This window comes from Macrobrachium rosenbergii, chromosome 57 (genome assembly GCF_040412425.1).
Source record: "Macrobrachium rosenbergii isolate ZJJX-2024 chromosome 57, ASM4041242v1, whole genome shotgun sequence".
Classification (NCBI taxonomy): Eukaryota; Metazoa; Arthropoda; class Malacostraca; order Decapoda; family Palaemonidae; genus Macrobrachium; species Macrobrachium rosenbergii.
Genome location: NC_089797.1, coordinates 16755355 through 16774392, shown reverse-complemented (window position 1 = coordinate 16774392; position 19038 = coordinate 16755355). Strand labels below are relative to the sequence as shown.

Here is a 19038-nt window from a genome sequence, read left to right as displayed (position 1 = left end):
CCACACGCACACACCTACGTGTGTGAAGGGAGCAACACTGATGATTTTTCCTGAGAGGAGCGCCGAAATCTTAAGTAAGAGTATGTTTTAATGAGAGAGAGATAAAGAGAGAGAGGGGAAGGCTGTAAAAACTATTGCGGCATAACGTTACTTAGTATTCCCAGAAAATTGTATTGCAGGATTTTAATCGTGGAAATAAGACCACAAAAGGGCTGACAGGTGAAGAAAAGTGTGAGTTAAACAGAAAAGGGGGTGTGTATATCAAGTGTTTATGAAACGGTTTTGTGAGAAGTTAAAAAGCAAATTGAGAGAGCTGTATGTGGACACAGAAAAAGCTTATACCTGATTCGATGAATAAACAACGCGTAGGTGTTGACGATGTATGTTACAGAAGTGGTAATGAACAGAGACGAAAAATGAATTAAAAGTAGGCCTAAGACAATGCTGTGTTTTCTCTCTGTGGTGTGTGTGTGTGTGTGTGTGTGTGTGTGTGTGTGTGTGTGTGTGTGTGTGTGTGTGTGTGTGTAGTTATGGTAATATTAAAGCCTGCATGATCTCTAACATCTTGGACAACATATTTCGGTGAAAATAAGCAACTCTACCTCTAGATTGGGTTTATAAAAACAGGATAAGGATAGAAAAGCAAAAAGGGTCAGTACGCCATCCTTGAATTTCGTCAAGATTATTGAGATGGAAAACAACAAAGTTCCTGAAGTGAAGCACTGGTCGTAGTGAGTAGCTTAATTAACGGACCTGCAAAATGTCCGTCCTTGATGATCAGAAATATCTGGTGACAAAGCACAGAAACCTCCAGAACAAAGCAAACAAGTTCTTCATGCAAAAGATAATGAGCAGCAGTAATGCCAGACGTTGACTCGGCATGTGGACAATACCAAAATACAGCCTATACTGATCATTAGTTCATGATTACAACCGATTGTTGATTTGTTCTAGAAGCTCAGTCAAAAACTTCGGTGCTACTTTGGCTTGTTATCTACGCGTCACTTACTCCGAGATGCTAGTACTAAACATGGCGGAAGCTCCTTGGAACGCCGTGTTTAGTACTAGCCCCTCGGTGATCAAAATATTATATGCACCAATTTCTATATTGTGTGGTCGACAAATTGTATTAATAAACGATATCTTCGTGCGGCCGTCTACTTTGCATTTACCATACGATATTTAGTACTAGCACCTCGGAGTAGGTGACGCGTAGATAACAAGCCAAGTAGCACCAAAACTTCTTTTACGGAATAAGCCCCGTCTCCTTCAGATTCTTTTAAACTATTCAATTTTGAATCATAAGCTAAATTAATTTCTTTTTCTGTCCACGATTTAATAAAAGGATGTGCGTACATAAACGAACTTGTCAACACAGTAAAAAGAATAAGGCTTCCAAAGAATAAATACTGCCAAAAGTATAGGATAATTCAGCTCCAGAAAAGGAAGAAAAAATGGTAATAACATTCACGCGATTTTGATTAAGTGGATTTCGTCCATTGTCGCCAGAAGAAAAAAAACACTCACGCCCAAATCTTTCGTCTGTCCTGCTTCGACATTTACTCGAAAAATAAATTAAATAAACTTTCAAAAAATAACGTAACAGGCTGTGGTGTCAAGAACATCTAAGATAATGTTCAGTCTAAAGAACCAGATATAAATAAGTGTGTTTAGGAAAGCAAGGACTGAGCACCCCATCCCGTCTCTAAGATGTTTGATAACGGTAAATTTCCAGAGTTCTTAAAATCTAAACCACGTCTAACTAACATCAGTACAAGCAATTCTTGACGTTTTAAATAATTATGCAACAGAAACATAAAAAGTGTAAGGGATGCTGATGCTGAGTAATGCAAGCACTTCAATTCAAGTTTTCCTCATGTAAACAGCCCACACACCGTCACGCGCATACAAACTTCATAATTACACAATTACACACGGAATCGTGTGTAGATTTTCTATATATATATATATATATATATATATATATATATATATATATATATATATATATATATATATATATATATATATGCACATATATATATATATATATATATATATATATATATATATATATATATATATATATATATATATATATATATATATATATATATATATATATGAACGTGTATCTGCGAGTGTGTAAGAGCGCGCTCGACTGCATGAAATCACGCTGATCATTATCCCCTTCGCTTATCATTATAAGTCGCAAATTGCGTACTTCTATCTCACTGTTAGATCAGGGAACCTTTTAAACATTTGAAAGACGGAAATGACAAACCTGTTCGTGTTTGTGGTTTATAATCATATGCTCTTTGGTTTGAGTATTATCTCTAATCTAACAGGAACGTTTCAACAGTATAAACAACAACAGGTGACTTAGCGCGTTATAACCTTCGATGTCAAAAAAATTTGGAATTTGGTCCAATCTGCATTCCATGCAACTGTCCACAAGTTATTCTTTGAAATGCTGAAAGCATCCTGGTTTCCTTAACAATTCCTGTCGTTTCCCTGGTCTCAGAAGTAGAGCAAAGAATTACAATGTAATTATTATTTTCAAATAAGCATTCTAGTCATATACGTCAAATTTTCCATTTATATATGTTTTGAATGACACTTGCTCTTCGTCAGTTGTTCAGGTAAGCACTCTTTGTAAATCCACAGGCGTGTAAAACACTCGTATGAACAATCAATGTGAACACTGAACACTGCAAAAGATACACAGTGAGAGATGATGCCACACTCCCTCTGCGGTGGCTGGTGGTCGAATGACCTGCCCTCCGACTCCGAGCCCGAGGTTCAGTTGAGTCTGCTCTGTGGCCCACACATACCCGAGACTCAAGACTGATCTACCACCACCTAGAAGGAGTCTCGAATCATTTTGTTGCTCGCGAAGCCACGATTTCCCGCGCTTCTATAATCTCCCGTTACTTCGTAGCTTCTCTAAAATGAAAAACTGGTTAGACAAAAGTTGCAAGTTTGCGTCCCTTTACACTGGGTGCCCTCTTTTCTTTAAACCTTGAGAAAATACTGCTACTAACATGAGTCAGATTAGCAGTCAGTTAAATGAAGCTGATTATTCCGACAGACTCCTATAAGCTAATAGTTTCTACCTACGTATATGAAACCGGGTCACTGAATCACCGCAAGAAAACGACTGAATAAATATTCTGGAGTTTTTCAGAGGTAAATGTAGATTATAACTTCGCTGCCAATGCTTCGCGTGCCAAAGTATCTAATGCAGTCCTAAACGTTTTCCACGTCTGCATGAGAGGTGTCAAAACCACGCAGGTCTCTTATTCCCTTGAACGCCTTTAGGCAAGGACCCATGCTGGCATGAGGCCTGCTTAATCTAAACCAACCTTTCAGCTATTAAATATTATGCCTTGAAATTTTGCTCAGTTCCTTCTTAAAATAAATCTTATGCTAAAGATGGTCTTCAAGTTTTCCTTAGCTATTTTGGAACTGCTCTGAATATAATTCTGTTCAACATTTATCCACTACTCAGGAGCCAAGCAGAAATTGTCTTCCCATAATAACGGATTTATGAAAGAGTAGGATTTTTAGTTTATAAAAAATTAATCATTAATATCTAATCAATATTCTTTTAGGCATACCCATCTTTATTCAACAGATGTTTTTCAGACCCAGTAAATTCTCCCGGAATAAAAGTACCTAATTTATTTGTAATCACGCCCCTCTGTGAAACTAGTTGCATGTTACAATGGTTGTATTGTATTATATTTTGTAACAATGAAATGGTTTGTCAATAGAAACCTTGACTGTATTAACACATATCCGCCTCAGTTCTTATTCTGTACACAGTACTGAAAGCTCCCGATAGGATGAAATTTTATTTGTCCTCTTTATCTTATGCTTCATCTCACAGCTTACTTATAGTTAATAGTACAGGTTATAAGATACGTGGTGTTTTCTCATTATAGATTCTGATCTTTATTTTACACCAGTCAGCATTTATCAACGACAGAAATGACCTTTAGACATTTAGCTTGCGGCTAAACTTAGCTAGACATGAAGGAATATAAAGTTTTCACTTTTTTTTTTTTTACCTAAATAAAGATAAAATTATTATTATTATTATTATTATTATTATTATTATTATTATTATTATTATTATTATTATTATTATTATTCAGAACATGAACCCTTTTCATATGGAACAAGCCCACAGGAACCATTGACTTGAAATTCAAGCAACCAAAGAATATACTACTCATTTGATTTGAGAGACGTAACAGAAGGTAATAGGAAATACAGAATGAAGAGATCAGTTATTAGAAAAAAAATAAGTTAAGAAACTGATATATAAACAGATGAAAATATAAGTAGACTATCAAAATACAAAGGAGAACTCTTTTAGGTTAGTAATGTGTTGCCTCTTTCCTTGAACTTTTGAAGTTCCAGTTGCACAACGGCGTGAGGAATAAAAGACCTCTTCAATTAAGAAGTTCGACAGGGAGGCGCATTTACTGCATATTGATGCTGCTGTTCAGTAAATCTGGTTGCTCTCAGCAGGAAAAGAGATTCAGGGATCACTCATGAATCGAACATTGGTACATGCTGGTACTTGAATGGGAAAAATGTTACACCTAAAACTAGCAACGGTCATAATGGTTCAGACCAGCGGTTTCCAACGTGGGGCGTACCAGGGGGTAATGTGATTTTTAAGGGGGAATTCGAGAATGTTTAAACCAAGTTAATGGCCTTTTAGGCTTCCTCCACGTGAATATAAGAATTATATACCGTATCAGCACAGGGGCATCAGGATTTTACAGGTGATTAGGTGGGGCATGGCCGAAAAAAGGTTGGATACCACTGGTTCAGACCATTTATGGGGGATTACCTCTTTCGGTCATCACTCAAAATTTATCATCCAGTAAAGCAGTTGCAAATTGAGTGTGACTTTTGCAAGCAAGTGCCAATTTCCCCCCTTTTTCATTTCCAGCTTTCGACGAATTAACGCTTTTCATGCTTGCTTGCTTGCTCGCTAGAATTTTCTCTCATTTAGCTGTAACACATTTCTACGTAGTCATACTATTTCCTCTCTGTTTTTAACGTAAGTCCTCTGCCACAGTGCCCTCTCCTCTATCTGTTTCTTTATTTAACAATGCCTTTTCGCTGTACTCTAACAAGTCTCTATGAAATTAAAAGGTGCATGCAACGAGATTAGAACAAAAACCACATGCATCGACTAAAAGCACTACAGTACTGATCATGGTGAATGTAAAGAATAAGTGACGAGGGCGTTAATATGGAATGTGCAAGTGTAGAAGAACGGGAGCTAACGAGGATTAAACAACGAAAGATTATGCCCCTTCATCTCAGGACCCCCACCATTTTATAATCCTACCAACGTCGTTTATCCGCGCCTGCATATTCCATATTAATAATCTTGTCGCTTACCAGCTGTCCCCAGTCACCAGTTATAAGGACTGAGGAACTATCAGTCTAAATATACGGTTTTTGTTTCAGTGTTAGGTCTTGTATTTATATATTTATATATATATATATATATATATATATATATATATATATATATATATATATATATATATATATATATATAAAATATACATATTTATGTATATGTACTTATATGTATACACACACACATATATACATGCATACATATATATAATATATATATATAATATATATATATATATATATATATATATATATATATATATATATATATATATATATATATATATATATATATATATATATATAAAAATTTATATATATATATATAAGCTCATAAAAGTTTAAGTCCTGGGTTTCTGTAAGCTCATAGGGACAGGTCCTGATCTGTTTCTTGAGGCCGACAGCCAGGGGTGGGACAGGTCCCAATGCCTATGAGGTATATATATATATATATATATATATATATATATATATATATATATATATATATATATATATATATATATATATATATATATATATATATACATATATATATATATATATATATATATATATATATATATATAAGTTAAAAAAAAAAGTTTAAGTCCTGGGCCTCTGTAAGCTCATAGGGCAGGCGCTGATCTGTTTCTTAGGCCGACAGCCAGGGGTGGGACAGGTCCCAATGCCTATGAGGTATATATATATATATATATATATATATATATATATATATATATATATATATATATATATATATATAAAAAAACTCTGATTTAGTATACATATTAGACGTCTTGCCGAATATCAAACTCAATTATCAAAGCCTCGCAAGATGAGATTGCTAATACCCCGAAAAAAACTCCTAAAGTTTTCAACTTCTTTAGCGTTCGTAATAAAATTAGATTCATAATCGATCTATCACGAAGCCCGTAGAAAAAGCTATTGATAACCTGGGTTTTATTTGTAAAAAAATATAGATTCTGTCAGATATTTTAATGTTAAGGATGTAAGAAAATTTTGTTAATGAACGTATGTTGTATAGGGGCGTGCCTTTAAGTACGAACAGTTTTGCTTTTTATATATACCATACTAAATGAAATAGATTCTAAAGGATTTAGAGTCATTACTAGCGCTTATTTAATGAGATTAGGCACAAAAAAGGAACCCTTGTGGGTCATGATTATGGTCCTAATAATACGAGCTTGTACTTGCAGTTTTTATGAATCAAACATTTTAAGCATGAACCATGTAGATGGGAGATTATCCTATGGCATGTCTTGGAATCCTTGTGCTGGATATGTTAATCCGCCAAAAATTTTTAGACAAATCTCGTTAATTGCTATGTTGTTTGTTATACTTGACATAATATACTGCTTAATTGCTATGTTGTATGTTAAACTTGACATATACTGTTTCCGTATATCATTTTCCCTTTCATGATTTCCTTGTTGAATTTTGCTGTTTGTAATGCTCAGACAAATGTTAAAGTAATAGTTTTTAATATTTTGTTAAGCCCTTTTCTCAACATCCAGGTTATGGCTGATACTGTTTCAGCTAAATCAGCTCTGACAATTCTAGCCCACCACAGGGACTTACTTTTCGCTGTTGTTGGGTGAAGATTTTGGAATACATTTGTCACTGTCATCAACAGGAAATTAGAGTTATGTTGTTGAAACAGAATATAAAATTTAGGCCATAGGCCAAACGCTGGGACCTATGCAGTCATTCAGCGCTGAACGGGAAATTGAGAGTAAAAAGGCTTGAAAGGTGTGACAGGAGGAAAACCTCAAAGCAGTTGCACTATGAAACAGTCGTTAAGAGAAGGTGGAACGTAAGACAGAGGAAAGAGAATATGAATGGACATCAAGACCGCGGGTACGCTAGAAGGGCTAATAAGGCACCTCCAATGAAAATGAAAGGACTAGAATTCAGGACCTGGGAATGAAGAGGGTTGCAGCTAGTGGCCGAAGGGACGCTGCAAAGAACCTTAAGTAATGCCAATACTCTGCACCGCGTGAGGTGCACTGACGGCACTAACCCCTTAGGGGGAGAAATATTGTGGGTTTAGGAGTCACGTCTCTGCTTTTATGGTTTCTCTTGTTTTCCGCCGCTTCCGATTTTGTGAGGATCATGTTCTTTGAAGAGGCACGGCGGTGAAAATTAACGCAACAGAGACCTAAAGCCTCTCCCAGGTCCTGAATTCTAGTCCTTTCATTTTCATTGGAGGTGCCTTATTAGCCCTTCTAGCGTACCCGCGGTCTTGATGTCTATTGAGCGAATTTAATGTGTTTCTCTGTTCTTCCCATATTTTTACGTCATTACTTATTAACTTTATATTGTACTTCAGTTTTCTCTTTCGTTTCAGTTGTACATTTACTTAATTATCTGATTATCTCAACCCTGTCTTACCTTCCTAAATTCTCATTACCTCAAAATCGTATTAATTATTTTTCCCTTTCATGTTTTATATCCTCTTCCTTTTCCCATACATTTCGACCATGTTCTTCAGTCAATGATGTTGACCATAATGCTAAACATCACGACATTCCTGTATGTGAAACACCTGATGTGATACATGAGGTTAACTGTGGTAATGTAATATTAACTTTTTTGGACAAAAGTAAATTGCCCTGAAACCTCGGAAATAGTAATGATAGAAATTTGTGTCATAAAGGCAAATATGATGGTAATGCCATACAAATATCATTATTATTATTATTATTATTATTATTATTATTATTATTATTATTATTATTATTATTATTTTATTATTTTTCAGTAGACGAAACCTATTCACATGGAACAAGCACACAGGGGCCATTGACTTGAAATTCAAACTTCCAAAGAATGTTGGTTTCAACCTCCCACTGCATGCCCCACCGCAGCAGTAATTGATCATGATACAGAGCCTGTGATTTTTCATCGCCTTGGGGTAGACGTGAACCTGCAACATCTGAGTGGCATGCCACGACACTAACCACTATACCAGCGGACCAGGTATGAAACTGCACATTTTTAAATACATTCTTTTAAGCAAAGTAGAATAGTCATGTTTAAGTACTGAAGGTGAAAATATGAAAAAGATTGAATTGCAAAATTTTTATATTGTCAAATATAAGACCGCTTGCCCTTATGAGGTGAATGATGAGTTAATATTTCTTTTACTGCTCCAAAAAATTAAGCATGAATGTTTCATATTTTTGAATGGTAATCATATAATCAACAGACCCAATAGGAAAAGAAGTCTTAATAAGAAAAACTGTGTTTGTTGATTTTAATAAATTTTTAAAGATATTAATGAAGCAGTCTTGACTCAAAGCAAAGTAATTAACAAAACCAAAAGAAAAATTTTGGGATTAAAATAGAGCAAATCTAAAATTCTCAATAATTATATAACAACACAAGAATCTGAATACGGTTTAGTACAAGATTTGATAATCGATCTTCTAAAATATGAATTAGAAAATAATGATAGATTAATTGAAGATTATTGTACTAACAACATTAAATTTGCACATAGCCTATATAGCTTGATTACTGAAATCTCCAGCTAATATTGATTGAACATGATTTAACTGTTTCCCAATTGGAAGCGCCCTTTAATCTCAGTTTTCTTTAATTATATTAAGTTTTCCAAGATTTGCCTATTTTTAAATTTAGTTCAAATTTCGGCCCATTTCGATTAAATTTAGACAAAACCTTGAAAAATATTAATAGTGATTTTATATACATACAGTATATGTGTATATATATATATATATATATATATATATATATATATATATATATATATATATATATATATATATATATATATATATATATATATATACATATATATATATATATATATATATATATATACATATATATATATATATATACTGGATATATATATATACATATATATAAGGATTCCAGAAGATGCCTTTACATATATATATATATATATATATATATATATATATATATATATATATATACATATATATATAAGATTCCATATGAAGATATGCCTTTATATATATATATATATATATATATATATATATATATATATATATATATATATATATATACGAGTATATATATATATATAAAATGCATACTACCTGACCAACCTGGTGCTGCCCGGGAAAACTTTGTTGAACTCAGAAAAATTTTCCTTGTACTGACTGTCACTTTTATCCAGGAATTACTATGGTAATTGTTTCTTTTATCCAGAAATTACCGTATTAACTGTCCCTTTTATCCAAATATGACTTTAGTGATTATCTCATTTATCCAGATATTTATTACTGTGGTGACTGTCCCATTTACCCAGGTATTACTGTGATGACTGTCCCTTTTCTCCAGGTATGACTGTACTGGCTGTTCCATTTATCCAGGTATTGCTGTACTGACTGTCCCTTTTATCCAGGTATTACTGTAGTGACTGTCCAAGTGTCCATTTATCCAGGTATTACTGTAGTGACTGTCCCATTTATCCTGGTATTGCAGTGATGATGGTCACTTTTACCAAAATATTACTGTGCTGACTGTCCCTTTTATCCAGAAATTACTGTGGTGACTGTCCCATTTATCCAGGTATTATTGTGCTGCTGTCTCGTTTGTCCAAGTATTACTGTGCTTACTGTCCCTTTTATCCAGATATTACTGTGCTAACTGTTTATCTTATCCAGACATTACTATGTTAACTGTCCCATTTATCCAGGCATTACTGTTCTTTCTGTCACTTTTATCCAGGTATTACTGTGCTGACTGTCCATTTTATCCAAATATTACTGTGATAGCTGTCACATTTATCTAGGTATTATTGTGGTGACTGTCCATTTTATCCATGTATTATTGTGGTCACTGTCCATTTTATCCAAATATTATTGTGAGAACTGTCTCATTTATCCAAGTATTACTGTGCTGACTGTCCATTTTATCGAAATATTACTGTGGTGACTGTCCCATTTATCCAGAGGTATTACTGTGCTGACTGTCCATTTTATCCATGCATTACTGTGGTGACTGTCCATTTTATCGAAATATTACTGTGGTGACTGTCCCTTTTATCCAGGTATTACTGTGCTGACTGTCTATTTTATCCATGCATTACTGTGGTGACTGTCCATTTTATCGAAATATTACTGTGGTGACTGTCCCATTTATCCAGGTATAACTGTGCTGACTGTCCCTTTTATCCATGCATTACTGTGGTGACTGTCCATTTTATCGAAATATTACTGTGGTGACTGTCCCATTTATCCAGGTATTACTGTGCTGACTGTCCCTTTTATCCATGCATTACTGTGGTGACTGTCCATTTTATCGAAATATTACTGTGGTGACTGTCCCATTTATCCAGGTATTACTGTGCTGACTGTCCCTTTTATCCATGCATTACTGTGGTGACTGTCCATTTTATCGAAATATTACTGCGGTGACTGTCAAATTTATCCAGGTATTACTGTGCTGACTGTCCATTTTATCCATGCATTACTGTGGTGACTGTCCATTTTATCGAAATATTACAGTGGTGACTGTCCCATTTATCCAGGTAATACTGTGCTGACTGTCCATTTTATCCATGCATTACTGTGGTGACTGTCCATTTTATCGAAATATTACTGTGGTGACTGTCCCATTTATCCAGGTATTACTGTGCTGACTGTCCATTTTTTCCATGCATTACTGTGGTGACTGTCCCTTTTATCCATGCATTACTGTGGTGACTGTCCATTTTATCGAAATATTACTGTGGTGACTGTCCCATTTATCCATGCATTACTGTGCTGACTGTCCCTTTTATCCATGCATTACTGTGCTGACTGTCCCTTTTATCCATGCATTACTGTGCTGACTGTCCCTTTTATCCATGCATCACTGTGGTGACTGTCCATTTTATCGAAATATTACTATGGTGACTGGCCCATTATCCAGGTATTACTGTGCTGACTGTCCACTTTATCCATGCATTACTGAGCTGATTGTCTATTTAATCGAAATATTACTGTGGTGACTGTCCACTTTTATCCAGGTATTACTGTGCTGACTGTCCATTTTACCCATGCATTACTGAGCTGATTGTCCATTTAATCGAAATATTACTGTGGTGACTGTCCATTTAATCGAAATATTACTGTGCTGACTGTCCCTTTTATCCATGCATTACTGTGCTGACTGTCCATTTTATCCATGCAATAATGTGGTGACTGGCCCTTTTATCCATGCATTAATGTGGTGACTGTCCATTTTATTGAAATATTACTGTGGTGACTGTCCCATTTATCCAGGTATTACTGTGCTGAACGTCCCTTTTATCCATGCATTAATGTGGTGACTGTCCATTTTATCCATGCATTATTGTGCCGACTGTCCCTTTTATCCACGCATTACAGTGGTGACTGTCCATTTTATCGAACTATTGCTGTGGTGAATGTCCCATTTATCCAGGTACTACTGTGCTGACTGTCCCTTTTATCCATTCATTACTGTGCTGACTGTCCCTTTTATCCATGCATTACTGTGCTGACTGTCCCTTTTATCCATGCATTAATGTGCTGACTGTCCCTTTTATCCGTGCATTACTGTGCTGACTGTCCCTTTTATCCATGCATTACTGTGCTGACTGTCCATTTTATCGAAATATTACTGTGGTGAATGTCCCATTTATCCAGGTATTATTGTGCTGACTGCTCCTTTTTTTGCAGGTGGAATTACTGTGCTGATTGTATCTTTTATCCAGGTATTACTGAGGTGACTGTCCCACTTAGCCCCCCACTTAACTGAAACACGCCCACTAAACCTAAACACAACCCCTGCTAAACATAACCAAACCCCCCCTAAACCCAAACAGCTAAACCTAAACGCATCCCCACTAAACCTTAATATAAACCTTGAAACAGAATTTTCAATCACAGGAAAGAAAAGCATTTTCAATAATATTTTTCTATGGTATCGAGTACATGAAATTAGGTAAGATAAACCCGTAGAGTTTATTCACCTAATACGTTACAAAGTGTAGGGGGAAGGGGGATCGGGGAAGGGGAAGTGGGTACGGGTTTGAGGCCTACCCTGTTATATATAAGTTGGGTCAAATGATGGCCACGTGCCAAATTTTGTCTAGATCGGTCGAGCGGTTACTACATAAGTTACACAGGGGAAGGGGATACGGCTTATAAAACTACCCTATTATCTAAGTTAGATCAAATGATGGCCACGTGCCAAATTTTGTCTAGATCGGTGAAGTGGTTACCTCAAAAACTACAAAGGAAGGAGGCTGGGGGAAGGGGAAGGAAAAGGGGAAGTGGATACGGGTTTGAAACCTACCTTATTATCTAAGTTGGACCAAATGACGGCCACGTGCCAAATTTTGTCTAGGTCGGTCAAGCAATTACTACATACATTACATAGGGAAGAGGGAAGGGGGATGAGGGAAAGGGAAGGGGGAGGGATACGGGTTAGAAAACTAGCCTATTATCTAAATTGAGTCAAATGATGGCCACGTGCCAAATTTTGTCTAGACCAGTCAAGCGGTTACTGCATAAGTTACAAAGGGAAGAGGGAACAGGGATGGGGAAGGGGAATGGGGTACGGGTTTGAAACCTACCCTTTTAACTAATTTGGGTCAAATGATGGCCACGTGCCAAATTTTGTCTAGACCGGTCAAGCGGTTACTACATGAGTTACAAAAGGGAAGGGGGAAGTGGGATGGAAAGGGGAAAGGGATACGGGTTTGAAACCTACTCTGTTATATAAGTTGGGTCAAATGACGGCGTCGTGCCAAATTTTATCTAGACCGGTCAAGCGGTTACCACAAAAGTTACAAAGGGAAGGGGAATGGGGGAAGGGGAAGGGGAAGGGGAAGTGGGTACGGGTTTGAAACCTACCCTATTATCTAAGTTAGGCCAAATGATGGCCATGTGCTAAATTTTGTCTAGATTGGTCAAGTGATTACCATACAAGTTACAAAGGGAAGGGGGAAGGGGAAGGGGAAGGGAAAGGGGGGTACGAGTTTGAAACCTACCCTATTGTCTAAGTTGGGTCAAATGATGGCCACGTGCCAAATTTTGTCTAGATCGGTCAAGTGATTACTACGTAAGTTATGAAGGGTGGGAGGATGGGGGAAGGGGAAGGGGAAGGGGGTAAGGGTTTGAAATTTACCCTATTATCTAAGTTGGGTCAAATGATGGCCACGTGCCAAATTTTGTCTCGATCTGTCGAGCAGTTCGGATTTCTAAAGCGCACGAACATACAAGCATACAAACACACACACGTGTGTGTATGTATATATATATATATATATATATATATATATATATATATATATATATATATATATATATATATATATATATATATATATATATATGTATATGTTGTGTGTGTATATATACATACATATATATATATATATATATATATATATATATATATATATATATATATATATATATAATATATATATATAAAACAGACAGTTTGCTGAATAGAGAAGTAAAATTGTCAAAGTCATTTTATTCACTGATACTGCGGATACATTTTTTTGTACTTTTAACTTCTTCAGTCTCTCAATGACATGGATGGCGACTCCATGCCAAGCGTGTGACCTTGGGCGGCCATAGTGAAACTACTGTACTGTAATGACGAAACGCTAAAGGCAGCACATTTCCTTTTTTCCCTCTCGTTTCAATTTTATAAGAATGTTATTTTCTAACAGGTAAATTAACCTTTACTGTACAATACTTTTCAAAATAATATTGTTCTGTGGTCCATTGTAGTTGAAGTAAAATATTTTGCTTCCTAAATTGTATATATCTCAAATATTGGACAGCCGAATATTATATGATTGATTTCTAAATTTAATACATATATACAAACCAGTAACTTCATATTCTCTTTAACAAGAAAATAGAAAAACACGTTTAGCAAAATTATTTTTTCCCGCCATACTTGTAAACAAACCGACGACAGAAAAAGCTAGCAAAGCCATTTCTTCCTATTCTAAGGCTTTGTAATAATAAGACAAAACAATAAAAATACCTGCATAGGTCTACCGTTTGCATGGCCATGATTCTTTTCTTGTTACCATTCTTTGAGGCTATTTTTCCTTGGAATGATGATTCGATAACTTTCAAATATAAAAATTATTCTTAAATGTTCGAAATTAAGTTGGACCTCCAGCTAGGTCTAAATGACGTAGCATCCCAACAAATGTGTGGTTTGAGGGCATAATTGTAGCCTGAGCTTTCTAGCGGCATTACCCCGGCATGTATCCACCTTTGTCAAAGTCCAGGGTAAACGCATGCTAAGTAAAGTAGACGGCCATACGAAGATATCGTTTATTAATACAAAAAATTTGTCGACCTCACAATATAGAAATGGGTGTTTATAATACTTTGATCCCCGAGGGGCTGGTACTAAACACGGCGTCCCAAGGAGCTTCAGCCATGTTTAGTACTAGCGCCTCGGAGTAGGTGACAAAGGTGGATTTAATAATACCCAACCTAGCTTCATTTTCTTGCAGTTAGCAATTTATGATATTATATATATATATATATATATATATATATATATATATATATATATATATATATATATATATATATATATATATATATATATATATATATATATATATATATATATATATATATATATATATATAATATTACAGTATTACAGAAAAGACATTCAAATATATATATATATATATATATATATATATATATATATATATATCGTTAGTTGAAACGTGGATTAAACCAGGATTTGTTTATCATATAAAAAAATGCAACTATTTTTACTTTGAATCGAATACAGAAGTTGTCCTAAAATACTCTTGCCAAGTATGAAGTTTCGGAATTTCGTTGAGAAACCGTTTGATAAATTTCATTCTATTAAATCACTCTAACGCTGCCCTTGAGTGTCTAAAACTGAAAAATTTATGTTATAGACAATATCCTACAGGCCTACCTACTGCAAAGAATTCTTAATGACTGATAAAACACAGCATTTGTCCTTATGCTTCACGGTGTTAAACATTTAAAAGTCGAGACTTGTTTACACAACTCATAGACCTACTTACTACTCAGCATTTCTAATCACGAATAAGATCTTTTTTTTCATTTACAATATAAAATGTTCTGATTTCAAAACTGAAATTGCCACTGCACTTACGTGCCGCAGTAATATGACGAAAATGTAAGACACGTTAGCACAGAAAGCAATACACTGCTAATAAGACATTTAACTGACTTGCACAAATTGTGCATAAATAAAATAGCAGAATGCTTCGCCTTACCAATAAAATGTTACTCCATTTTCTCTTGAAGAATTCTTGTGCCTGTTTCTGCGAGTGTAGGCTGCACATCATACTCTTATGGAGATAATAATCGAAAGAAATCGCAAGACGCACAGAGCACTTATCAGTTTCCGCCGTTTCTTGATGGAGGATGTGTGAATGTGGCTGCAGGCTACGCTGCCCTGCAATGTTGCCACATTCCCACACCACGGATTTCCATGCTCGTCTTAATTTGATGTTCATTCAATCTTCGGTAAAATCTAACATATATAAAACAATATATGCTTTCCTTTACTGCCTAAAGGTCATTTCCCGTAAACATATGTTAATAAGAAAACTAAATATGTATCATCACTTGGGTCTCTTGACAAACTGCAGCGTAAATGATAATAAAACTATTTTATAAATCTAAACATTAAATGCATTTACATTATCACTTTGCAACGAACTTCCCTTATCAAGTTAATCACATTTACTTTTTACATTTATTAAAACAACTCTAAATAGATTTAGGTTACCTCCATTACATAGAAACCTGAAGCTGCCACTCTGTTATCGTCTGCATTCTATGTATCAATCAAGAAATCGCTCCTCGATCGACACTACTACTTCATAAATTGGCGCGTAAACAACTTTTCTTAGATGGTTCTTTATTTAGTAGTTATTATATAAACATATTTATAAGTATGCAAATGGCTGAGATTATAGGTCAATGAATCACATAATACAAGAAAATAACATATCTGACCATAATGAAGCCCTAAAAAGTATGGACATTTTTTCCACACTTGGTGTGGTAAATCGTAAAATGAAGGCGCCTCTTATGCACCCGATCATCTGGTGCATGAAAACTTCCACACCGGAGGCCACATTACGTTTCGGCAACACTGTACTATTACTGCATACCAAAATTACGTAATACGAGTATCTCTAGTGCCTGTACACAAATAACATCTTGATACTATTGTCCCCCCTATGGTATTTACCCATAAACGTAATATCTCATACTCACATCACATTTTTATAATTAATAAAATTAACCCTGTTTATGTTAGACTTCGTGTCAGTTTTGAGATTTACTTAAGATATGCTATCTTTGACTCATAAGGATACACAATTTGGTATCTGTCTTGCATATCCTACAGTTCTTAGTATTTAGACATACAAACTGGGTTCGTCTCTATACACGAATATTAAGTTTCAAACCAAATTCTACGATAAAGAAGGAATCAGTTTTGACATAGGACTCACGGAGTTTATCTCATCTCTGGATTATTAATTTCACAATTCTGCCGATTTTCGAGCTTGTATAGAAAGACACAACCTTCGGGTAACAGCCATTTAATGATAAACCGCTCCATACGGGCGTTTCCTTCTGGCTTTTAAAGTTTTGAATTAGCAGTAGAAACGCTGTCTATCAGTCGGTATCTTAAGGTATCAAACTGTGACCAGGATTTTCTTTTAAGTAATATTGTTGTAAATATTACAGGTGGTAAATATCGTGATTGTACTGTACAAAGGATCTATAAACAAACAGTTTGCCATTTTGCATTGTGTTTAATTTTACATACATTTCTTTACAGGTAAATGCCATGATTCTACATGAAATTTAGTCTGCCAAGACGATCACTGTGGTGCTTTTTACCTTTCATCACCCAAGACAGTGGACAGCAAGGTAACGAGATCCAAAAAATAAAGTGCGACGATTTAAAGACACACCTGGGAGAACAAACCCACCCATCCCGCTCCCCTTGCACTAATTATTAATAGTTACGAGAATTCGGATAGCATATTTGAAGAAATGGGTGCCGGGTTATGGAGGTGAAGCAAAAAGCTAAAAGTTGGTGTACCTAGGGAACCGTTGCAATCACCCTCTACCATTGCTGGTGCAACACTGCGACGCAGTGCTGTGCACATGAGGTGCACTGATGGTATTAACACTTTACAGAGTACTTAATTACCTTGAAACTTTATTTGTACTGAATGTTACCTATTTTGCCCTTGGGTCACAAGTGCAGATATGATATGCGAGGCCCCTTTACACAGCCACTCTCCTTCTTACGATACTCTCACTAGATCCAGTAACTTTCACTTTCCAAAAAGAGGCTAACACTTGAATTGCAGCATATGGAATGGCAACGGTTAGCTCAGTGGAAGCCTAAAGCTATTACTAGATCATGTAATTAACCTTGACCTTTGTTAGCGTTTTAGTACACGCGATTTGGCAAAAATTATTTCTCCTGCTTGGTTTTTATAATTTATGAAAATTAGGCAAAGCAGAGCTCCAGGGTGCTTTCAAACATCGAGTGCTTAAGGGAGTGAAAACGGAATCAAAGTGGTTGGACAAGATTTACGAAAGGAAGCGGGAACGGTGGTAAAATAAACGGTTGAAAATGGAAGCTATGGCCCAAAAGGACAATTAATGGCTGAAGCGACCAAATTGTCCACGACCCTACCCCTCTAAAAGGGCTACTATTTTATTAACTATCTAGTTACTATTTTTCATCCTTTAAATGTTATATTTAAACATTTTAAATTTATATACGAATGGTTGGCAAGGCAATTATTGAGGGCTCAACTGGGTAGCTTACTGATACACTCAAGATGCAAAACTGTTTCGCATTAGCTTCTTTTTGGTAGTGCTGCTAAGTTTCAAAACCAAAATCAGGCACCATTTTGTTTCACCTCAACTCAAATGCTTGGTTTGCCATTTCTGCAAGGGAGAAATGCAGGCCAACTCCACCTTCATCAAAAGGTGTGCTGTCAGACCTAATCCATTTCTGCATCTATTATCAAATTAATGAAGTAGGGAGTTAAAAAATATTTACAGCGGTCCAGTCTTGATTTGAGCTGGCCCTAAAGTAATGATATACGCAATGGAACCCAACCACTGCTTCGCATAGGTGGGAGCGGTAATGCAATGGCAGTTTTTCGTTGCACTACACCTGTGAAGAAAAAGGTCCATCTACAAATTTCCCTACTCCATCACCAAACGGCAATATTTCACTCAAACGTCAAAATCAAACCAAAACAAAAAGTCGAGTACTGTATAAACTGATGAGTACAGCATATGGGGTCCCGGTAACTTATGAACCAATGCCTAATGTATTGACAGTAAATGATACATGAATAGCATTTTCATGATTAAGATCTCAATATTCACTACATAGTACATATTCTATTTTCCGCATCATCAACTGTAATATTAGTTTGACAAATCCACATTTGCCTATATTCACCAGTAATATAGTACCTGTGGTGTAGGTTCAACTAGTTTCACTTTTAACTACTGGATCAAACGGATGGGT

At 35.5% G+C, this 19038-nt stretch overlaps 1 protein-coding gene across 8 annotated transcripts in view; it reads right to left on the bottom strand.

The window, feature by feature from the left end:
• The window catches only part of LOC136837064 (calcium-activated chloride channel regulator 1-like), a 151536-nt gene extending 135611 nt beyond the window's left edge, over positions 1–15925 (bottom strand). Inside the window, exon 1 of one of the 8 annotated variants that reach the window (XM_067101662.1) lies at positions 15731–15925. The gene's annotated coding sequence lies outside the window, so the exon portion shown is untranslated. Of the gene's footprint in view, positions 1–2624; positions 2850–15730 lie in introns of those variants that run through there. The other 7 variants (XM_067101656.1, XM_067101664.1, XM_067101661.1 and 4 more) reach the window with 7 other exon arrangements.
• Positions 15926–19038: the final 3113 nt, after the last annotated feature.